The sequence below is a fragment of the Perognathus longimembris genome, chromosome 7 (assembly GCF_023159225.1).
Source record: "Perognathus longimembris pacificus isolate PPM17 chromosome 7, ASM2315922v1, whole genome shotgun sequence".
Classification (NCBI taxonomy): Eukaryota; Metazoa; Chordata; class Mammalia; order Rodentia; family Heteromyidae; genus Perognathus; species Perognathus longimembris.
In genome coordinates this window covers 56494266-56520549 of record NC_063167.1, presented here as the reverse complement: position 1 = coordinate 56520549, position 26284 = coordinate 56494266, and the positions used below count along the sequence as shown (strand labels likewise).

General features: G+C 35.0%; 1 pseudogene; it reads left to right on the top strand.

The window, feature by feature from the left end:
• Window positions 1-7695: 7695 nt before the first annotated feature.
• LOC125355709 lies at window positions 7696-25416 on the top strand (annotated as a pseudogene).
• Window positions 25417-26284: the final 868 nt, after the last annotated feature.

Here is a 26284-nt window from a genome sequence, read left to right as displayed (position 1 = left end):
AGATTTGTATTTCTCAAGCATGTGCCTCATCTACATTTTTTAAAATTTATTGTAAACGTGGCGAACAGGGGTGTTACAGTTACATAAGGTAATGAGTACATTTTGATGCCAAACCTCATTTCTTCTTAGGTAGACTTTTTGAAGAGTAATCTTGACTCTGTCTTTGCTTTGTTACCTTTGCAGTCAGTACAGAGTGGTTTGCCTTCTCTAATGCTATTAAATTTCCCTAACGAACTCAGTTGCCTAATTGTCATGTCTAATGACAGAGAACTTCTGGTCTTTGTTCTGTCTACTCCAGTCCTAAAAGGCTCTATTGATATTTCTCATTTTTTTTATAACTGTCAAATGTCAAACCAGACAGGCAATGCTTTATTTAGATCACCAAAAACAAGGTCTCACAGGGAGGTAACTGTTGCAAGCCAAAGGTAGAGCGACACATTTTCTTTGGCTATTAATATGAATTCCCTCTAATGTACTTGGAGATTAATTCGTGGTTTCCAAGAACAAGCTTAAATAAAGTGGACAGTTTCTGAGCCTCATCACAGAAATGAAAACAGTTCAGAAAAACATTTTAATGGTATCAATGTGACAATGTGGTTCAGCTAACAACAGATACATCTATGAAGATGGACTATCCTCTGTACACTTCCAGGAACTTTTCACCAGAACACAGCTGTTCTTTCACGCAGTAGCAAGGGTTACAGCAGAGCGGTCAGGCGCCCAGAAAGGAAGTTGCAACAGAAAGAACTACTGTATGTAGAAAAATCAAATAACCAAGCCTGCCTCTGCCTCAATACCCCTAAGTCCAGGGGACCTGAGTTTGCAGTCTCTGGAAAGATGGCTCAGCATCCCATTAGTTCCTCACCTGGAACCCAGAACACAAGTCAAAGAGAGTAGTTGTTCTTAGAGAACTGGGAAAACTTTAATAAATTGCTCTGGGATTGTTGGTGCTGTAGTGTGCCTCACAGGCGGCTACATAAGCCTACTCGGGGAAAAAGTCATCGTGGTATTCTGCAAAAAACCTCAGAAAGAGATCAAAGTGCTTCAGTAAAGCCTTGAGATTCTTCTCAGAGAAGGACATCTTTCCAAGGATTTCTCTTTGAACTTTGATGTGCACACTCTTACACTAGCTATTACACAATGTGGCTTTTCTAATGCCTCTGAGGATCCTTTTCTTTTTCATTTTATTCAATTATTTCCTAATTCTTTTATCATTATATTTCTTCCTCTGGACTCCCCGCCCCCCCCCCCCCCCCCCCCCCCCGCCAGTCTTGGGCTTGAACTCTGGGCCTGGGCCCTGTCCCTGAGCTGCTTTTGCCTAAGGCTAGTACTCTACCACTTGAAACACAATGCCACTTCTGGCTTTTTTTTAGTAGCTCATTGGAAATAAGTCTCACACTTTCCTGCCCAGGCTGAATTCAAACTGTGATCCTCAGATCTCAGCCTCCTGAGTAGCTAGGATTACAGATATGAGCCACCTGTGCCCAGCAACTTGCTAGTTTTAATTACAACATTTAACTTTAACATGTGTAAATATTTAAATTATAATTATTTAAGGAATAACTAATTAGAAACAGGATAGATATATGGAAGTATAATGCTTGAGTCTAATGCATCAGTTTTAGGATTTTGACTACATATTTCATGTTTATAGGTCTTTTGACTTTTTTAACAATTAGGGACTATAATTTGAATTTAAAACCTAAATGACTTTGGAGAAAAAATATGTTTTGTGGAACAATAATATGACTTATTTGTCTGAAAATCATTCTAATATTGTATTTTTAATGAATCAGTTAAAATTTCTCATTGTTAAAATAAACTTGTTACCTGTTTCTCATTAAATACAGAAACTGAAATTTCTCATGTAAAACATAAAATAATAACTTCTATCTCATAAGAAATTCTTCTATTTATTTGATTACTTTTTCCATATTTTCTTGAATTTTGCACAAATTAATTCTGCCATTAATCAATGCATCAACATTTCTATCCTCTTTAAAAATTTTGTTGTGTGTATGCTTTAATTATTATGCATAGTATTTCTACAAGTGTATACATACCTTTTGAAGACTCTTCTCTCAATTTGAGGGTGGAGGAAAGTTTTGTTGGAAGTAAAATTAGTATCTTATATAACACTTTTATTTATTTAGTTAGTTAGTTAGTTAGTTATTTTGAGACAGGGTATCTCTGTGTAGTCCAGGCTGGCTGGCTGGACTCAAACTCAAGATCCTCTTGGTTTACCTGCTTGAGTTCTGGAATAGAAGTATTTGCCACTATTCCTGGCTCTACTTTCAATTTTTTGAGAAACTTTTGTATTCATTTCCATAGTGACTGTGTCATTTTCTGTTCCCACCAACAGAATATTAGTGTTTTAATTTTTCCATATATTTTACAGCTGCTACTTTATTGTATTCACCCATAGAAGTCATGCCACTGGGTGTGAGGTGGTATCTCTCCTGGGTTTGACTAGTAGGTCTAATGATTATTGATTTAAAACATCTTTACATATATTTATTAGGCGATTTATATTTTCTTTAAAGAATTGTACCATTTTAGGGCTTGAACTCTGGGTCTGGGCACTCAGTCCCTGATTTCTTCAATTCAAGGATAGTACTCTACCACTTCAGCCACATTGCCACTTCCAGTTTTCTGGTGATTAATTGGAGATAAGAGTCTCACAGACTTTCCTGCCCAGGCAGTTTTTTCCATTTCCATCTTTTTTGAGAGGTTTGAAATTAGTCATAAAATATGTGGTCCTCACCTAAAGGTGGAATAAAATCCCAGCCCAGAATAACCATGTTTTCATACTTTCAAATGAAATTGTTTCACTGTTATGAATCTACAGAGCAGCAATATCTAAATGTTTTCTGACAGTTTATGTGTATGCTTTATTTTTTCCAAACACTTGAGTTCATCATGAAGGACAGAGGAAATCTCAGAGACAGTTCATGATAACAGCTTTGGGAAGGCATTATGAGCTTGCCCTTCCAAGGAGTCTCATGTTTACAGCTTCAGGTATATCTCAGTGCATACATAATCATAAGTTCAGAACATACTCATCCTCCACTTAGGCAACAATGCACAGAAAATGCAGGAAATGCAGGAAATGTGTTCAAGACAGAACAAGCTCCTTAGAAGCTGAAGCATTTATTTGAGCATTTAAACCATGAAAATCCTCTGTCAGCTCCATTTTTGTATTCCAATACCCCTATATTTGGCTAATAAGCAAGCCAAGACCAGCATAAGCAGCAACTAAAAGGTACTGTGGTACTACCTTACGATTAATTACTCTTTACTATGGTCACTCACAAGTCTGCTAAATACTCAGAGAGGTCTTCATCCTGGTGCTTTGGATAGAATAAAAATAGGAGAGTTTTATTACTGTTGACATTGATGCTTGTTTCACTTTATCAACCTAAAATATGACAACATTATGAAAATACATCAACACTAAGGAAATGTTGCTGCTGCTTATGTCTAATTTTCTCACAATTTTTCACATTAAAAGAAGCTACTAGTAAAATATTAACTACACAAGCAGGCAGCAATTATCAAGAACTAAAGCCTAGATTTGTCAATCCTTTTCTTTTGTCTCCATGTATAAGAAAAGATGTCCATAGAGTAATATAAAGGAAATGTTACAATGCTATCATTTAGCTGATAAGTTAGTAAGTTAGTAAGACAAAAATAAATCTTCAGTAATTGACAAATCCAACTCAGCTTCCACTAGGTAGTTTTCAAACGAGACACAGAGATGAATGTAATTAGCAATCATCCCCCAAGGGGAATCGCTTTTCAAAGAATATTTAGTGTCCTGTATGAAAATCATCAAAGGATTCTTTGAAACAATTCACCAACTTCATAGAAATTATGCTTCATTTCCAGGGACTGCCAGTTCAGTTTACCAAGAATGATCTCAGAAAGCATCTGATTTTCCATTTCTGCTCTAAAGAAATGTCTTTCCTATTAAAAATAGAGGCAATATAAAAGGAAACTTTGATGAAAAGTAATAGCATCTAAAGGAAAAAAGAAAGTAGCTTGCTAGCATAATAAAATTTCCCAAACTCTCTATAATTCAGCAAACTGATAAGATAGTTCATTTCCTTTTCCAGACTTCTGACTTGTTCTCCCTTCATAAAGTGAAGCACACATTTCAGAACCATAGCATTTTATTTCCAAACAAAAATTATAATACATGAAGTACTTTACACAAATCATTTCTGGGATGAAAATACTTAAAATTCAAGATTGAATTCATTGCTCATAGAATCTATATAATTTCTGAAAAATATAAGAAATTCAATAGCATAATAGTTGTTTCCCCTATAGCATGTGTTTATAATATAAACATGCAGATAAAGGAACGCTAAAAAGATTTTACTTTTCATTGTTTTCATAGAAAGATTTGATATCCAGCTTTTCAGTTGACAGACCATTTCAAATTTGTAGATTTTAAATAAGAAAATTATGTTAAATGACATCTACTACAAGTGTCTTTTATCCTTGGAATTCCTATTTCCACAAGCTTATGAAAGACTTGAGAAATAAGATTAATGCTTATAATTCACAAAACTTAATATATGGGCATATATGAATATTAGTTAACACATATTAATATATGTGCACATATATGTGCATATTTGTACATAAACATTTTGTGTTCATGGATAAAATACACTTTTGCATCTTAGAGGCCATGTAGCAAACGTAGAGACCCTAAGTATTTGACTTTCTTCATGTCATTTTCTATTGAGTTCATTACTGTTCAATCCTAATCTTGTGCAGTTCCTATTTATAATAAATACTGATGTGCATTGTCAACTTGGTGACTGGATGGATCAGTGCTCAATGAATAGCTCACAATGCATACTAATAAAAAGGCCTAGAGTTGAATTTATGGAGTCCTGGTAACATTTTATTCATGAACTGACATGTTAAATTGAAATCCTTTTCTACCACTACTTAAGGGTATTTTTTTTTAATTATATGTTTTTTTCTTATTTATTGTCAAAGTCATGTACAGAGAGGTTACAGTTTCATATATTAGGCCTTGGGTACATATCTTGTTATGTTTTTAAACAAAGGAGCATAGATATGCACAAGGGAGGGCATGGCTCTATTCCTCAATGCAAAGGGACAGCATTGTAGTTCTCATGTAGGTACCTGGCATAGGTTCCACACAGCTTCTGACAAAGACACTCAAGCACCATCGTTTCTGCTGTACCATGGGGCTCCTGTGTTACATGAGCTTGCACTGCAGCTGGAAACTTTTTCAGAGATTTACCTTGTTCTATGCTCCTCTCAAGACTCACAATGCCACAGGCTGGAGTAGAAATAGTGAGTGCACACACATGAGGATCATGTTGCTTTCCCAATCCAGTATGGCCCACTAGGAGGTGTTTTTCTTATTAGTACCTATAAACATATTTCTGATATTTCTCAGAAGTAGGATCATTTGTTTTTAAAAGAGAGAAAACTGACTTTGAAAGGGTTTAAATACTTTGCCATGAGTTGTATAGGTAGAGGTAGGAAAGAGAAAAATGAAAAGTTGAGCACAAGGCACATTTTGCCCTTTGCATCCATTCAGTTACACCACTCAACTTTCCCTGCTACCCTCTCTCCTCTCCGTGTTTAACAAAATCCAGATAATGATATTACATTGTAGGAAATACTCAGTAAATATTAGTTTAACACATAACACGTGTCTCCAAGGCTAAACACTATAGCTGTAGCAAATACACTTCATTTAATCACTAAAATTTTCATTGATAACTTACCATGTAGTTGTAAATTTTAGTATTTTAAGATACCATATTTTACATCCTAAAAAACCTGGGATTAATACAAAGACAAATACTCAAACAGAAGTTAGAAATTTTATGAAAAACATTTTTTAAAGTTACATCTCCAGCAATAGGAAAAGAGAAGGAACAAAAATGTGATGATGATGGGGTAGTTGTGTATGTCTGAGTGTGCATCCATATTTCTATGTGATTGGGTGATTTTTTTTCCACATATGTGTGGCCAAGTGCATTCTGTAGGTAACAACCAATAAAAAGATATAAACCTTTCAGAATTATATGAATAAGAAGTGATTTAAGCATATGAATATGAATTTAGGCATATGAATTTAGGCTAATAAATAAGCTGGTGGCTTTAGTGTGTTCTTGTGTGTGGTCTTTTGGGTAGATGCCCAAAAGTGGGGCTGCTGGGTCATAGGGGAGTTCTATGTTTAGCCTTCTGAGGAATCTCCATACCGCTTTCCAGAGTGGCTGAACCAGTTTACATTCCCACCAACAATGAAGTAGGGTTCCCTTTTGGCCACATCTCCTCCAACATTTGTTATTGTTAGTTTTCTTGATATAGGACATTGTTACTGGGGTGAGATGGAATCTCAATGTTGTTTTGGTTTGTATTTCTTTTTTTTGTTGTTAAAAAGAAGGTAAACCCATATTTATTTACTAGCACTGTTAAAACATTACACAAAACACATTCAAGTGGCAAGTAATTATAATGCAAGCCCTTGCATGGCAATCCAAATTTATTGAACTACTGATGCTAAGTTATACAAAATTGCACCACTTTAATTAAGGCTTTTAGTTTACATTTGGCCACCTCAAAGTAGTTATAACATTAGGTTGGTCAATTTAAGTACTGTGGCTCCCTGTTGGATAGACACACAATCTTTACACCCAAACGTTAATGCATACAAAGCAACAAGGAATTGTTAAATAAAACAGCAATAGTTACTACAAATTAGGCCTTGTGACCAATTACACATGTTTAAAATTACTTCCCACATTCACATCCACAGTACTCGTCCACCATTTAACATCTCAACCAAAACATTACACATGGGAAACAATCACTAACAGGCAAAAATACTAAACCTGTATATTTGGTATTGCAAATACACTTATGCATGAGCAAGCAAGGGGTTCACAGTGAGAATCTACAGCTGCAGAAGCCTGAAAATGATTTACAAAAATTGTTAAATCATTAAAAAATTGTTTGAAAATATACACTTCTTGTTGTAGACCCCCACAGTACACACAACTATAAACACTGTTCCTTATGTAAACAAAAAAGAAAAATACATCATAAGATTTGAAAGGTCTGGACATTTCCTTCCCAACAGATATTAAAGGCAACGTCTTTAATCTAAGACATTATACTGAAAGGACTATTGTATTTTAAAGACAAGATCACTGTCTCCACGGTTTTTGAAAAATTAAAAAAACTATATAGCTGTGTTAATCAGAGCACTTATTTTGTACAATACAATGATAATGACCTTCAAATTTAAAAAAAAATTACAATAAGCTACAAGTATCAAAGAAGCGAAGTTATCTGGAGTAGTCTATATAGGAGCTCTTTGGACTTTCTTTTATTATGCTAAAATAGTGGTGCTTTTATGATTTACATTATTGTACTCTCCAATATAAAGAATGGGGATGTGTTAAAGTATACAGTACACCATTTTCATACATGTACAACATTGGTGGATGAAGAATGTCTCTTAGCAGTAATAGCATCTGCATACTGTAGGACTATTATATAAGTAAAAATCTCTCTTGTGATACTGGAAAGTGATTAGAATGTGCAAACTGATATAGTAGCTTTCATCCGCCTCTTAAAGGTACCACCACAGGAAAGTCCATTTAAGATGTTGGTAGGTTTAACAAAGTTGGAATGCTGGCACTGTTGAATTGGGCAACAGTTCTTCAGACCCGGCTCAGAGCTGATGATGTTCCAATGATTCTGGTTGGTAATAAGTGTGACTTGGAAGACAAAAGAGTTGTAGGAAAGGAACAAGGTCAAAATCTAGCAAGACAATGGAACAACTGTGCATTCCTGGAATCTTCTGCAAAGTCAAAAATAAATGTCAATGAGATTTTTTATGACTTAGTGCGGCATATTAACAGAAAAACTCCAGTACCTGGGAAGGCTCGCAAAAAGCCGTCCTGTCAGGTGCTTTAATATACTAAATGCGTTGTAGCTCTGATTTGTATTTCTTTTATTGCCAGTGATGTAGAGCACTTTTTCATATGTCTCTTGGCCATTTTCATTTAAAAAAAACTTTCACTTTATGAAGAGCTATTAATAACTAATAATTACTGAGTTATTACTTTGCTTTCCCAAGTGCTTCTTATGTATTTTAATCTTACTTTGCAAATATCAAGATTATAATTTTTGTGACACTACTTCTAACAAAAGATGATATTGAAGCAAGTTAAGCAAGCTGTCTATCTCTCAAAGCTTGTGCATCCATCTACATATATTTACCCCAAACCATTGATCTCAGAGCCTTTGGGCTTGGCTGTTAAGAAACTTCACCAAATATAGAATATATCAATATTTGAGATATAGTGACATACATAAAGTCCCCAATACTTTTGCAAGAGACAAAATTTATATTTAAAGGTTTGGTTAAGAGATTGAAATGTATGATTTTAGTTGTAAGGACTGATCAACGTTGAGATGGATAAAAAAGGGCACCTGCTTCTGTTCTTACCACATATTACCCTCACAGTCAACCTGTAGAGCTGACACTATGCTCCTTTGCAAGCTTCAAAAGGAATTGATTATAAACTTTAAATAGAATCGCTTAGATTGGATTTTGGGGAGCTGGAGACTGGACTTAAATGTTCTTTTTGTTATTTTAAGTGCTTTAGTCATCGAATAATTTTAATGTGTAATCCAAGTTGACAAAAATCATATGTATTCTTGAAAATCTTTGACTCCTGTAACAAAGCAACAAGTTAGCTATGAAAGATGAGCTGACAGAAATGCAAAACACATATTTCAATATGATGGGTAAATGGAGATAGGAGCAAAATGGAATAATTTCTATGTATGTTGAAATAAAACTGTATCTTCAACTACTAAAAAAAAAAAAAAAGGAAAGTCATGTCCCAGAATTTCTCTTCTCAGTCACATATGGGTTTCTTTTGTGTTGGATTCCCAGTTTTGTTTTGTTTTCTCCTGGCTGGTATTTTCTTGTTTAACTTTGCAGTCCTAGAATCCTGATAAAGTGTACAAAGATGGCAATTCTTCCTTGAAAAATTGGATATCTACTAATATCTTTATCTAGTTGTCATGTTGAAGTAATCTTTTTGCCATAGCAGATTTCTATAGCAAAACTAACTTTCTGATTTTTACAGTTAACACTCTTTGTGTCCTTACTGCCAATACCGTTGATAAGAATTTCCTGACTTTGAAAACTTTGATGAGTCTCTGGCTTATTTCTCTGAAAGCTTTGAGGTTTTCCCTTCATCCCTTTGAAGATGAAAATTTAATGATGATTATTCACTTTAATCATCATTCTTTTAACTTACTTGTTGTAATATTTAGTTGATCTTTTTCTTATTTTCTGAATAATTATTTATTGTCAAAGTGATGTACAGAGGGGTTACAGTGTCATACGTAAGGCCATGGGTACATTTCTTGTACAATTTGTTACCTCCTCCTTCATTTCCTCCCCTCCCCCTCCCTCTTTCCCTCTCCCCCCATGAGCTGTTCAATTGGTTTACACCAAATGGTTTTGCAAGTATTGCTTTTGGAGATGTTTGTCTCTTTATCCTTTGTCTCTCAATTTTGATATTCCTTTGCCTTCCCTAGTTCTAATACCAATATATACAGTATCCAGGGTACTCAGATGACATACAGTGTCTTTTCTCTGTTTTCTCTATTGGGAGGTTTTTATCTTGTAAATGAAATTTATAATCATTGAAAAAAAACAGTTTGCTCCTATTGTCTATCTCTTGGTCTTTTAAAAATTAAATTAACTTTAAAATTAGCACACATTAATAGTACTGAAAGTGGGTTGTTATACTGCCACAAATGTGTACAGTATTCTATGTTAGTGACCTTTCCTCCCCTTTTTTTCAAACAGGGATCTTGGGTTTCATTGTTTTCTCTTTGTACATGTATGTAGTGCACTGCTATGCTCCTCGCCCCTCAGTATCCTTTCCTTTTCTGTACCACTCCCATGATACCCTATCAACTCCCCAAACAACCCTTCTTTCACATTCATGTTCAAGCATTACCACCACCACCACCAAGAACATCATCATCATTATCATTGTAGGTCTCGATTTCAGAGATTAGTGAGAATATGCAATACTCAGCTTTGGGGGATAATGATACAATTTCATGGTATACTACAAACTATTCTCATTCATAAAGCAAAAGGAAATCATGTCATTTGAGGAAATAGGATGAAACAGCAAATTATGATTTGGGGTGAGATAAAACAGACTCAAATATCAAATATTCCTGTTATCACTCATTTGTGAAACCTCCATCAAAAATTGTAATGATGATGATGATGATGATGACTATGGTGATGTTGGTGATGGGACATGTTGTCAGAAGAGCGAAGGAGAGGTTTCTGGAGGGAATAAGGATACGTACAGTGCTATGAAACCCATCAAACACACACAAAAAAAGTGAAGGCAAAGGAGAATAGAAATATAAAGTACACTGTATGAATTCATGGATTTATCACACTGAACTTCCTCAGGTAATTAATTAATATATATGAATAATTGGTTTTATTGTACTCATCTCTTCAAAATTTCCCTGGCTTTTATCTTTCATTTTCCTGTTGAACTTAATTATATATATATATTTATTTATTTGACTAATTCAATATGAATAATCCCATAAGAACAACCTGAGTTTTGATCAGCAATGCAACTAACTCATATCCCTCTGTTTCTATCTACCTGCTTCTCTCCAGGTACAATAGAAGAACTGACTGTCATCTGTCTAAGGCAAAGAGGGTTACTTTATTTATTCAGCATTTGTTTATATTTATATTGTGTTTATTATATGTTTCATATTTTTCCTATTCTAGCAAAGACAACATGCAACCAAAAATATCTCACTCTTCATTGAGACTTGGTTGAGGAGCTGAGAAAGTAATAAAAAAATATAAAGTGAAATTACATAGGAAATTATGACAATATTAACCAGCCAATTTCACTTTTTGAGGTATTTTGTTTCTATAACAAATCATCACCTCTCTTTCATTATCTGCTACAATATTTATTGGATAAATTGTAACAGTAAAAACAAACTCATTATTTAAAATTAAATGCAGGTATTTAGAGGGCTTTCTCAGTTTTTTTTTCTTTGTCTTTTTTTTTGTGTGGTGCTGGCCAGGCAAGTGCTTTACCATGGAGCTACATGCTTACTCATGAATCAAAACTGTTTCTTGCACTCTTCTATTCTCCTTTATCTCCTGTCACTTTTTTTCATTTCTCTTTAAGTCAAGACCTTCTTTATTTTTTTTTCTGATAATAAACTGTGAGAATCCAGTGTCCTAACCATTCTGATTCCAAAAAAATGAATGGAAATCTCTTATTATAAATCTTATGATCACCTCAGCATATCATTTGAAGCAATTGTTAAATTCTTTTTCTTAAAATATTTTCTTTAGTAGACTAGCTTTCTTTTTTTAGAGGGCTATTATTAGACTCACTTGCTAGGTATCTTTACCAGTAGTGTGACAAAGGGCAGAGTTCTCATTCTACTTATCTTTGCTAGATGAACCCAAGCAGGTCAACATTTGAATGTCACACAAGTGAAATTTATCTCCATGTCCCTGTCTGCCATTAGGATAGTTAATATAATAGCTAAGACTAATTAAATACTTTTCATAAATCTAAAACTATATATCCACTATTAGACTATGAATTAGTACAATTGACTTCCCAAGAATTATTTTTCACAAACTTAAAATTATAAGAATTGAGTGCATAATTTAAATTTTTTGGTAGTGTTGGGAATTGAACCCACAGCCTTGATCAGTTTATACGACTACTCTACCACTGAACTATGTCCACAGACTCAATTCGATTCTATTTTATAAAATAAGTTACTTACCCAAATGTTAATTCAAACATGCTAGGTATACTGCCTAAACTCTTATTAAATATTCTGTTTTGTTTAGATTATTAACAGCATTTAAGACTAATTACAGAATATCATTTAACTTATGTAAGATTTGTTTTTAAGAGAAGTCAATGCCATAATCATGCACTTATTTATATCTAAACAAACATCCTACATTTGCAGATTATATAGGCATGTGTTCAGAAGAAATAAATGTACAAAACAATAAAAAGAACACTATTAGAATAATATTTTTTATTTTCACTCATCTGAAAATTAGATTAAAATAAATGTTAATAATGAATTGGCAGGAAATAAAGCCTAAGGGCAGTGATATGGGTAGAGTTATTCTTACATATTTATACATTATAAAAATAGAAGCAAAAGTATTTCTGATATGCTAATGAAATTATCACCATCATCCATTGACAATTTCTCTCAGCTTGTTGATGAATAAAATAGAAGTCTACAAAAGTCAAAGTATTTCTACAGAATAAATTGATGTGTTTCTTGCTTCACCTGACATTTGCTATTGAGTTCACCTAATGTAGAATGATATCACAACTGAAATGTAATGGACTATATCAATAACTGAAAGCTGTACAAATTGAGTACAAACAACATGAAAGGAAAGAGTCACCAGGTCACTTAGTCAATAAAGATCACAGCTTTCCAGATCGTGCTTGAATTGCTGTTATTAATCACACTGCTCACAGCAGACAATATTGCCCAACTGAAGATTGATAATCATTTTGGCCATAATGTCAGCTATTCTATGATCCAGTAGGATTGGGGGCAAATATTTGTGAGCTTACAATTTGTGAGAATCCACAATGAAATACACGTGCAAGTCAGTTACTTTCTTTATTATTATTGAATATTTTTGGAGTAAACAAATGAAGAACAATTCTGTACATTTCTTAGGTTATTTTCAAAATTCATGTGAATATGACACATTGATCATAGCATAAAAGTTATTAGAAGCAATTGTTCTGTAATAAAAAATTGAATGTGTGTAATGTGGTTATAGAGCAAACATCTGCCACTCATGCAGACATCATTCTGTAAACGCACCACCTTAACTCTATTTTCTCTTCTGATGGTTCTAATATCGCTCCTTGAAAAAATGTAAATTTCTAAATTGGTTCTTATTGAAAAGAGGTATATAAGAAAGCAATGTTGTTGCCTCGCTCCTTAAAAAGTCAAAGTTATTACCATCTCTAGTTTTTATGAACTTTTCAAATTGACTTTTTGGTTTGGTAATAAAAACAACATGAATTATTCTTATTTAAAAGCTCCAGACAGGTTTTCGTGTGTGTGTGTGTGTTTGTGTAAATTAGAATCATAGAGTACAATGGAGAAGACAGTGTTCAAGGAAAGGCAAAGCATCACTGTTGTAATTACTTTCAACATGCCATGTGAAACCGTAGCTTCTATTGTTAATGATCTTAATGTACCCCCTTCCTGTGGTTATCCCCACACAATCACTGTATCTCCTCTGAGTACCCTGGATACTGTATATACTGGTATTAGAACTACGGAAGGGAAAGGGAATACCAAAGACGAGAGACAAAGGATCAAAAGACAAACGACTCCAAAAGCGATAATTGTAAAACCATTTGGTGTAAATCAACTGAACTCATGGGGGAAGAGGGGAAGTGGGAGGGGGGAGGGGGGAATGAGGGAGGAGGTAACCTACCTGCAGAATCATTAAAGTGGACATTCTTCATCCAGCAGTGCTGGATGAAACAAAAGGCTAATGAGCTTCACACAGCTCTACTGAGCAATATTTTGCTGACACATCAGCAAAATACAGATGTGAGGATTTCAGAAAACAAGAATTTGACACCAAATTGAGTAGTGCCCTTTGGATTGCTGTCAAGACTTGAATGGAGATCGGTTCCAGATCACCTAATTAGCAACACACAGGTATGTGAGTTTTCCACGGAATGGACTTCACTAGGCTTTCAGTGCTGAGACTACTTTTTATTTACACTCCATGTAGGTGGTCAAGATTTAACTTGTAAAGCACTTTTGTAAAATAGAAGTGAAGGAAAATTAAGGAAAATGTTTTCATTTCTGCTGTCTCAAGCATGGTGTTTAGAAACAATTTTTTAATGATTTTTCATTCCATTTTAATTCTTTGTCACTATTTACAGCTCTTGAAGACCAAACTGCAAATGTATCACCAGCGATGGTTTTATGTTATCCTATACATTGACAAAAAGTTCAGAATCTGTAGAAACAGCTTTGTCTCAATTTTAATGTCAAAATGTGTAACTAATAAATTCTAACTAGTGTTTTTACACACACACACACACACAAAAAAAAAAGAAAGAAATGTACCCATGGCCTAACGTATGAAACTGTAACCCCTCTGTACATCACTTTGACAATAAATAGTAATTATTATTAAAAAATAAATGAAAGTGGTTAATATTCTCATCGCTTGTTCTACTGAAACACCCAAAGTTATTTAAAATTTTAAAGTTATATCGGAGGCTGGTTCATGATACATCATATAGAACTATAGTAAAATAACAACTGTGGAAATCTTTTGACAATGTTAGGTTTGTAAGGGACTTTTGAGGATTTCCAGTTTGATCCTGGAAGCCATAGGAAATTCCCTCCCCACTGTTCTGGCTAGAATATCCTCCACCATTTTGCTGAAACATTTGATGGGGAATGTATAATTTCATAAGGCAATATTCTGTTTCAGAAAATATCCCATGATTGAAAATAGATGTTTGTATTAATCCAGCCTCTATTTTGTCTTCATGTTTACACAGAAGCTTACAAAGCCCCCCTTATGTTTATATAATTCTAAGTAATATTATCTATGTTTCTGTATAACCAATTATTTTACTGTGCTTAGAAAAACTGTAGTAAAATATGGGGGGAAAAAACTTGGAGGCACTTTTGGTAAAACGACTTCAGTGTCTGCTCACTGAAATTGCTTCATCAGAAGAGATAATTTCTGATGTTGACAAGACTGGAAAACTGAAATATTAGTGAGAAAAATATACTTGAGGATTTGTATTTCTGTATCATCTGGCTCCCAGTTTACAGTATATAAGTTCCCTGACAATGCAGAAGGTATAATGGGTAATATATCAAATATGGTACACAGTTTTCCACAACCAAAGCAGCCATGTAGGCCAAATGTTGTCCCTTGACAATAAACTCATGCTCTCTCTTCAATTTTAACAATCTTTGAGTTCACTTTATACATTATGTATTTACTTGTCAAGCAGTAAATGATGTGTGAGGAGAAAGAACTTTTTAAAGGAGAAGAACAATGTATTCAGACATCATTAGAATTGGGATATAGTGCTGCAGTAAAAAAAATTAAATAAGATAATGCAAGAGCAGGCAATGCTGGTGCCTGAAGATCTGGAATAGAATCCCAGTGATACTACTGAAGAGCTAACCTAAAGAGAGTTTAGTTAACCTTTCTCTATGTCCATAAACTCATATATGAAGCTGGAGTAACAATAACCAATAGAGAGGTTGCATAAAAGTCCCTGAATGAATACACAAAAGCTTTTAGAGCACTGCCCACTATGCACACTGCTACACTCAGCACTGATTTGTGTTATTATTTCTGTTACTCCCAGACAGCCTAATGGAGGTCCTGCCAAACGGAGGCCCGTGTAGCATAACCAGAATCCTCTGCTTCTCATTGTTTGTATAAACGCTGGGTTCTTTGTTTTAATATTGAGAATAGACATGAGTGATTTTGATCCATCAATCAACTGGAGGCATGGCTCAGTGGTTAAGCAGTAGCTGAGAGCAAGAAGGCCATTAATAGGGCAAAGCCTTGGGTTCAAGCTCTGGTACTGGCATGATAAATAAATAAAACATTAAATAAATGAAAAAATTCCATCAATATTTTGAAAGTAACTGATGTCCATTTGCAGCAATTAGTTACCATTGATTATGTAATTTGGATATCTTGGAAAAGTATCTAATTTTTTCTTCTCTGTCTCTCTGTCTCTCTATCTCTCTCTGTCTCTCTCTGTCTCTGTCTCTCTCTCTGTCTCTCTGTCTCTGTCTCTGTCTCTGTCTCTCTCTCTCTCTTTCTCTCTCTCTCTCGGTTTTATGTAGTTTTCTGTTTATGTGGTGCTGAGGAATTGAACACAGGGCTTCATGCATGCCAGGCAAGCATTCTACCACTACATTCCAACCCAGGTATCTAATTTTTGTTGTAGTTTTAGCAAGAGACAAAGAAAACAATGGTAGCAGGGTACTTGTAGCTCATGTCTGTAATCCTAACTACTCAGGAGGCCGAGATCTAAAGATGGCAGTTCCAAGACAAATCCAAGAGACTGTGGTATCCAATTAACCAGTAAAAAAAAGCTGGAGGTGGTGGCTCAAGTCACAGAGCAACAGCTTTGAGCAGAAAAGCTAAGCAACAGCTGGACGTCCTGAGTTCAAACACCCCTACTGTCATTCACACACACACACACACACACACACACACACACACACACACACACACACACACAGAGAGAGAGAGAGAGAGAGAGAGAGAGAAACTATCATGAAAACATGTATAACTATAGTAAAATTATCTACACCCTAAATGTAAAACTCTTTTTTTATGGTAATTGAGATATAGCCAGTCTGGACGGTTTTCAAAGGAGAGCATATGGGATAGGATAATGATAACTTTTTTTTTAACCAATGATAGCTATATTATAGTAAAGAGGTTGTTATAATTTAGCCCCTGTCAACAACTTAACCAGATGCTTGTTGTTGGCCCATGTCTGTGATCCTAACTACTTGGGAAACAGAATAGGAGGATCACAATTTGAAGGAAACAGCCTGTAATCATAAAACTAAAATAAAATAATTAAATGAGTAAATGAATATTTTATTTTCAATCAAATTAACTTCAAAGACTACTTAGCTGCCACACCCCGGTTTTTGTATTTGAATAGCTAGCATCCTCTGAATCAAGTTATTAACCAGGAACATGTTCCAGCTGTTCATTTAAAATTATAGCTGAGAGAGAATACAAATACATATTAATTCTGTTTTTGTTTGTTTGTTTGTTTGCTTTGTTATTGATCCTAGGGTTTGAACTGTGGGCCTGGGCTCTGTCTCTTACCTTCTTTTGCTCAAGACAAGAACTCTAACATTTGAGCCACAGAGCTACTCTCTCTATGTTGATTCTAACACAAAATTTTGATGCTTATTTAACTAAGAAGTCAGAGAAAACCTTGTTTCCTGACTCAGAACTCTGAAACATAAGGATAAAGCAACCCAGAAGTTAACAAAAACTTCTACTGTCATGTGTTTTATGGGATATGTAAATAATCTCCTGTTATTCTTTTTCTAAGGCAAGTAAAACATTGCCTCTCATTTGAATTAGGAAGAGGACAGCTATTGTAAGTAGGATATAAACTCTCCTCTTTCTCTATCAAGCTTAGGAAATTAAATAAACACTATTTAAGATTAGTTACATTTTTCTGGTTTGCATCTGGTAGCAGGAAAAAGTTAATAATCTTAAATATTATCATTTTAACTCATCCCCTTAAAATATGCATAATTGTTTAAGTTAGTGAATCTGGGGGAATATAAAGGGAAAAGGCATTCAATAGATTTTGTTTAAAAAAAGAAAGGAAATATTTTCTTTTGATTGAGCCAGGTAGAAACAAATTTTAAAAAGTAAAAAATACAGTATAAAAGTGCGGAGGAACTGTACTTAACAGCTTGTGGATTAGAGTTCTGAAAGAAAAATGAGAAATCTTTCCTTTGATTTGGCAGGCAAGAATAAGGTTTCTTTTCTTTTCATCTCTCATTGTGACAGTATTTGCAATAAACTATAATAATACAAGCCATATAATGTGTAGCTTTGGCTTTTTTCAAACCCCTACACAGTATAAAATATTGAGATGTATAAATCACACATTTGATTGCACCTTTCTTTAGATAGCAAAATGAAAATGTGAGAAATATCCATTAACTTTATTGCTTATAGAAGTTGTTTACTTCTAAGAATCACATGCTCTCAAATGTAAGACAGAGCCTCAACTTGCCTAGTTATTATTTGGAAGCCATTCTGATATTCCAGCCTCAACTTGCCTAGTTATTATTTGAAAGCCATTCAGATATTCCAGTTATTAAAAATCATTCCTACATTTTGCAAAGATATATATTCTTTGACGAGATTTCCTATGAAGAAGGTCATTCCAGCTTGATGGACACTGAGGATTTTCATGGAATACAGGAATCACTGTTGAAAATTGGAAAGACAGTTGGGAACACTAAAAGATTTTCCATTGTTGAAAAATGCTGAATATAATCCTGTGTATTCATGTCAGAAAAGAACTAATAATGTGACTTCTTTACATGAAGTCTCAGGTTTGTTGTCCCTTTTTATCATAGCATAAAGATGGAATGCATTATTTTAAAACATTGGAGAAAGACTAAACAAAGATCTCCCCTATTACCCAATAACCCCACTTCTGGACATTACCCAAAGAATTACAAGCAAGACCACACTAAACCTACCAGCACAATTATGTTCATTACAGCACCATTTATCATTGCTAAAATATGGAACCAACCCAGATGCCTCTCAGGAGATGAATGGATCAAAGAAAATATGGTACGTATACACAATGGATTTCTATGCTTATATTATAAAGAATAACATTGCCCCATTCATAAGGAAATGGAAAGACTTTGAAAAAGCCATACTAAGTGAAGTGAGCCATATCCAAAGAAACATAGAGCATGGTTTCCCTCATTGGTAATAATTAGTACTTGACTAGGATAGTCCTAGCAGATCACAACAGTTTAGTAGTTATGTATATATGAACACATAATATGATGCCTGTGAAATGAACTCTCAAGTTATGGAAATAAGTGGTTTATAATTATTGTTGTTATTTTCAACATACCACGTGAAATTATGCCATTTTCTTTTGTCTTTCTTTCCCATGGTTTTACTCCTGATGTCACTGTAACTGATTTTGGTACCCTGGGTATTGTATATACATTTATCAGAAGTAGGAAATGGAAGGGTAACATCAAAATGGAGAGACAAAGGGTGAACCAGTGCAACAGCAATACCTCCAAGACAATATGCTGTAAACCAACTGTATAGCTACGGGGTGGGGAAGGGAAGTGGGGAAGGGAGGAAGGTGGGAGAAAAATGAGAAAGGAGGTAACAACATTGATAAGAAATGTACTCACTGACTTACGAATGAAACTGTAAACCCTTTGTACAACACTTGTACAACAAATAGAGGAATTAATGAATGAGTGAATTAAATAAATAAATGAAATAGCCTTAGAGGAAGTGTGTGTGTGTGTGTATGTGTGTGTGTGTCTGTCTGTCTGTGTGTGTCTCCATGCTCATTTGTCTTCCTCTTGGTACTATATTTAAAAATATGCTTCCAATGATAGAATATTTTGAAGGAAAATAAATATTGCATTCTTTGAACACAGAAAATTGAAGAAATCCTACAGTTAATGTACACTATGTGATATAAGTTGTTCAGTTAAAAGCTTATCAAAATAAAAGACTCACCCCCCCCAAAAAAAAAAGCAACTAAAGGAGGACTAATGAATAAAAAGATTGAATTCAATGAGAGGTGGCAGCTATAGAGTTTTGCAGAGTGCTAAGGTTATTTGCTAAGAGAAGAAAACCTTTAAATAATAACAAACTGGGAAGAAGAACATGAAGAAGGCTTGTGGAAGAATACAGTACTCCCATCAACCTAAAGAGCTCCAATAAACAAGAGGGGTCTAAGACTGTTTATAACAATTTTAGGAGAAGAAGCAAAGAACTAATAAAAAATGCAAGTAATTTGGCATTTAGTCAAGGTCACTGAAATATATGAAATGAGAAGAGTGATTAAAGCCCTGCAGTGAACTGGAAAAACACAACTTCATTACAGAGGCCCTGTGAATGTATCTAGTACTATGGCTTTAAATATCATGTAGATGGATATTGCTCAGATGAGTATTTATAGCCTTGAAGTTTCTGACTGGCTCAAAACTAAATATAAACTATCACATTGCTCAGTACTTCCCCCAAGAGCATAGCACACCCCACCACCTTCCAACTTCTTCAAATCTCCACAAGCCAAGGATAAGCAGTAATGAGAACATTAAAGAATTTCAAATGTGGCATGCACAAAATAAAACTCCATTCCACCTTTCCTTTCAGTGGGTCTTCAACTGATTCTTCTCCTTTGTTCCCTATTTTTTTCATTATGACCATCATCTATACTAGTTTCAATTAAGTCTTCCTTTCTCCTCTTTCCTTCAGATCCAACATTCAACTCACCATCCAGTCTTTTCGGTAGAATGCAAATATAAAATGTATATTACCTCTCCCTCTATCCTTTTCTCTCTTGCCTAGTTACATGATGTTCTTTAACAGCCTGTGAACGACTCAGGACATGGGAATGAAAGGGATGTCATTCCCAAGAGCTGGGTAGATTCTGTGAATGAATTGAAAAAGCAATAAGGAATGATGTTTTTTTCTAGGCTTAGTGGCTAAGAGAAAGAAAACCCCACTGTGCGGATCAGCTGGTGGGAACTTTGACCGCCCATAGTAGGATAGATAGATTTCATTTGCTTCATGAAATACTTTTCAGAAAAATTTTCCCTGTTTTTGCAGCATATGTGCTGACAGAAAGTGAAGTCTTCAGGCCTCAAACAATTGCATTCTACCTGAAAAAAGTAAGCTACTGTGACATGATTAGAAACTAAATATGGTAATTGTATGGTGAGCAATTAAAGAATGCAAAATGTTTCAGATCATATAAACATTAATGTTTTAGTCATAAGCAGTTCTGCAACTTCTTTTAGAATCTGCCAAATTAATTTTAATGTTGTGCCCTTGATTTCTCCCATTTTTATGACACTTCAGTGTGGATTTTATAAAAGTTTTCATGTTCTTCTCAGTACTACATCTTCATAAGGATGATTTAAAAGCAGAATCAATTTGCCTCCAAAAACATCCCATGTGTATCTGTAGTTTCTACTATTGATGATGTTCGTGTATCACCTTCTTGTGATTGTATCTACACTATCTCTGTAATCTTATCTGAGTGAATGGGAAACAGTGTGTACTGGTATTAGAATTAGGAAATTCAAAGGGAATACCAAAATTGAGAGACAAAGGGTAAAATAAGAGAAACAACATTACATTTTACTAGTTGAAAACTTTGAAACATAATTTTTACATCCTCTGCTAATAATGCTTTAACCATGATGAAATCACAAATACAAAATGCTTTCCTTAAGTATTACTGTACCATATCCCTGTACAGCTTCATAAAAAGGAAAGAAACTTTGCTCAGAATTCTAGGCAGGACTGTCTAACAACACCTCATGACTGGTTAACAACTTTGCCAACATCATAAATTCCTTTCCTAGGTCCTGTCATTCTTCTCTCACTTCAATGTTGATCCACTACAAATATTAAACTCAGTAGTCTGGGTCCCTTGTGATATGTAGATGACCAGAATTGAATTGTTACATATGAAGAATCCAGTTCACCATTAATAATTAGCATTAGCAATAAAAATGTGGTATATTAGAAAAACACTACATAAATCCTGCTTATTTTCCTTTTCTTTTTTGAAATAGGAAAATAAAACATAAATTCATCCCTAATATGGAAAATAATCTTTCCAAACAATACCAATTTGCATGATGAAATCAATTGCAAAGTGTCCTCATTCATACAAAAACTTATGAATAAATGTGTAAGAGTACAACAAAGGAAACTAATTATTTGCCAAAACTTCTGAGTACTAGTCCTGATAACATATGGGAAACTTGCTGGTATGATACTATTAGTGAAATCATACTAAATTATTTTATAAAGCAACACAAATTTTGCCATATACGGATGTGATACATTTCTGCATTATAATTTTTGTTCCAAATGAAATAAAATAAATGAAAATAACTTGATAGTCTCCTCATTACTTAAAAGTCACAAAAATTTAAATATTAGAAATCATGTAAAGGTATTACATACATACATAGCTATATATTTAAATATAGATATATAATGTGTATATAGATGTATATGGATACACACACAAACATCAGTTATACAGAGAAGTGCATTTTAACAAGCCCATTAATGTACATAATACTTTTTGAAGATTTTAATAAGTTTAAACAGTGTTCTACTTTGAGAAATTTAGCTCAAAAGATAAAAGAGATTATAATCGTGTGTGTGTGTGTGTGTGTGTGTGTGTGTGTTGTGTGTTGTGTTCCCTTACCCAGGCTTGAATTCAGAACTTGACCCTAGGTTTGAGCTCAGGGCTTGAACTCAGGACTACATGGTCTCTCATGATTGTCTTGCTTACAGCTGGCACTACCACTTAACCCATGCTTTCAGCCCAGCACGTTTTTTCTTTTTTTTTTTTTAAGTTTTTATTATAAAACTGATGTACAGGGGCTGGGAATATGGCCTAGTGGCAAGAGTGCTTGCCTCGTATACATGAGGCCCTGGGTTCGATTCCTCAGCACCACATATACAGAAAACGGCCAGAAGGGGCGCTTTGGCTCAAGTGGCAGAGTGCTAACCTTGAGCAAAAAGAAGCCAGGGACAGTGCTCAGGCCCTGAGTTCACGGCCCAGGACTGGCCAAAAAAAAAAAAAAAACAAACAAACTGATGTACAGAGAGGTTACAGTTTCATACATTAGGCATTGGATACTTTTCTTGTACTGTTTGTTACCTTGTCCCTCATACCCCCCTCCCCCTCCCCCTTTCCCCCCCTGCGGTGTTCAGTTCACTTACACCAAACAGTTTTACAAGTATTGCTTTTCTTGTTGTTTCTCTTATTTTACCCTTTGTCTCTCAATTTTGGTATTCCCTTTGAATTTCCTAATTCTAATACCAGTACACACTGTTTCCCATTCACTCAGATAAGATTACAGAGTTAGTGTAGATACAATCACAAGAAGGTGATACACGAACATCATCAATAGTAGAAACTACAGATACACATGGGATGTTGAAAGTAGTTACAACTGTGATGTAACAATCATTTCCATAAAATGGAGTTCATTTCACTTAGCATCATCTTATGTGATCATAAGGGTATAGCTATTGGGCTCTTGTGATCCTCTGCTGTGACTTGCCTAAACCTGTGCTAATTATTCCCAATAAGGGAGACCGCACTTTTGCTAGTGCAAAGAAGATACTTTTTTAACTTGTCTGGCCCCAAACCGTTATCCTCCAGGTCAGAGCCTCCCGAGTAGCTATGATTAACAGCATGACTCATCAGAGACAAAAACAAAAAATAACTCAGTTATGTAATTATGTAAACATACATATGTTTACTTATTTGATTCCTTTTCTAGGCCAAGTTTTATGTTAAAATAAATGTAGATATACTATAAGGCCTTTAATTCCAGTAAGAAAATGGGCACTTGCTTGATAATGATATCAAAATATTATAACTCGTACTAAAGTGGGAACATGTTTTGCTAATTTTTCACTTATGTACTTCTTTCTTCTTTGACACAACATTATATTAGCACACACAAACTTTGGAGATAAAGATTTGAAATGCTACAAACAATTTAACCAAACTTTCAACTGCTTGTCTGATAAATGGATTGTGTAATGTCATCATCAGATTTGAAGTATAAATTAAATTAGCACTTATTCACAAAACACCTGGCACCAAACTGTCCCCAACATGTTAACTTTATTCATGTATTCTTCTTGATTCTGAGGCAAATTTGAAATAGTATTAAATTCTCTGTAATGTAATACACAACTTTATTTATGTATTTTAATATTAAATATCCTAAAATAGTTTTGCTTTTTGTTGCTTTTTTGATATGTGACATATTTATATTTTCCTTGAATCTTGAGTATAAATACTTAATAGTTTAAGAGATAACATTAAATCAATCAAGAGTGAGCTTATTACTTTATCTGAAATACACTGCATTAAAATTAAATATCATAAACAAAATTGAATATTATAACCAAAGATTTCTAGGATTATTGCTGAACTTCCAGCTTGACAAATATCAAGAAATAAACAAATGATCCCCACCCTCTGCCCGCGCCCTCAATTCCTCCTTGCCGCAGCCCCCTGTAGCTGCCGCTGCTCCAGCCTCCACTGCCTTGGAGCAGTAAGACGGCTGTGCCTCCCACATATGCCTATCTTGGCAAATCTGCCTGGATGACTTCGCCAAGGGCTATGGATTTGGTTTAATAAAACTTGACTTAAAAACAAAGTCTGAGAATGGATTGGAATTTACAAACTCAGACACAGCCTACACTGAGACCACCAAAGTGAACAGTAGCCTGGAAACCAAGTATAGGTGGATCGAGTATGGCCCGACGTTTACTGAGAAGTGGAACACTGACAACACACTAGGCACTGTCATTATTGTGGAGGATCAGCTTGCATGAGGACTGAAGCTGACCTTCGATTCTTCTTTCTCACCAAACACTCGGGGGGAAAATGCTAAAATCAAGACAGAGTACAAACGTGAGCACATCAATCTGGGCTGCGACGTGGACTTTGACATCGCTGGGCCTTCGATCCGGGGTGCTCTAGTGCTGGGTTATAAGGGCTGTCTGGCATTTTACCAGATGAATTTTGAGACTGCAAAGTCCCGAGTGACCCAGAGCAACTTTGCAGTTGGCTACAAGACGGATGAATTCCAGCTTCACACTAATGTGAACAATGGGACAGAGTTTGGTGGCTCCATTTACCAGAAGGTGAACAAGAAGTTGGAGCCTGTTGAGTGAGATAAGCCTAGAACACAGAAAACAAAGGGGCATGATCCTCCCTGATATATGACTGTTAAGAAAGGGAGATGGAGAGACAGTAGAGACCAGGTCTGTGAAACCAAAAACTGCTTGTCAAATGGTATTTCCCACAGGATTGGGGCAGCGACCCAACAGTATGTAACTAAAACCAAACAACTACTCAACATATAAAGGTCAAAAATTGACCTCTCAGTGGATTACAATAGCTCAAAAGCTAGGTATGTACGTTCATATAAGACTACTGTTGACATATTGTCTAATATTGGCATTACATTTAAAGCCCAAGCGAATTTTCTTGGGCCTGGCCACATGGCTACCGTATATGTTCTTGATACATTGTATATTGTATATATGTCTACCTGACCTAGAGAAGGGAAAGAAAAACAGGGTGTAAGATATCACAAGAAATGTACACACTACCCTACTATGTAACTGTACCCTTTTTGCACAACACCTTGTCAAAAAAATTTGTGTTCAATTAATAAATAAATTTAAAAAAAAAAAAGAAGTTGGAGCCTGCTGTCAATCTTGCCTGGACAGCAGGGAATAGTAACACTCGCTTTGGAATAACAACCAAGTATCAGATCGACCCTGATGCCTGCTTCTCCGCCAAAGTGAACAACTCCAGCCTGATTGGACTAGGGTACACTCAGACCCTAAAGCCATCAGGTATCAAACTGATGCTGTCAGCTCCGCTGGATGGCAAAAATGTCAACGCTGGTGGCTGGTAGGCCCTTTGTAAATCTTTATTGAGTCAGCGAATGAAATTGTGACTTCCTGAGATTTGAACCTTGCTTTCCTTAACTCTTATTGATGAGAGGTTGTCATTGCTCAATGGTGTGTGACAGACTCATCTGAAAGGGACTTTTTTAGACAGATCTTCATACCCCACTTTCCACCCTAGCCCATCATCCAACCTCTTTTACAACCAAAAGTAGTCAGCAGGGTGTGTTAGCTGTTTCTTTTCGTGCCGTTTTTGGATAGAGAGGGTGGGTGTGATGAAGCCAATAATTCAGGACATAATTCTTTTGTGTTGTGATTTTTCTTTTTGCTCTTGCACGGAGTTTGAAATCGCTTCCAGGAGCTCTAGATACATGCTGGAAAGAGCCTGTGTGATTGTAATCACATGGTGACAACACTAAAATTTAAATTGAACTTCTGTTGTATTCTTACCACTCAATTTATTTTTTTTTAGCAGTTCAATGGGTACATTTTAGAGTCTTCCATTTTGTGTGGAATTGGGACCTCCCCCTCCAAATGCTGTAATTAACATCACTTAAAATAAAACTTGAATAAAATATTGAAAAAATGAAATGAGAAAACAAATTGAAAAAACAAATGAGAAAATATAACATGTAGTCTCCTTTTTTCATACACCAATGGAATAAACATTCTTTTCCTTCAATGGCAAGACTGGGCTTCTAATATCAGTACTGATATCTAACCCTGGGTTTTTATTAAAAAGCATTCCGGAAACTTCCCACTCCTGATATCAAATGTGCTTTAGATTTTGTTGTTCTTTGGGTTTTGTTGTTGTTGTTTGTTTCACTGAAATAATATACTTATAATTTTCTCACTGCTTGGCTTCTCATTGGCTGG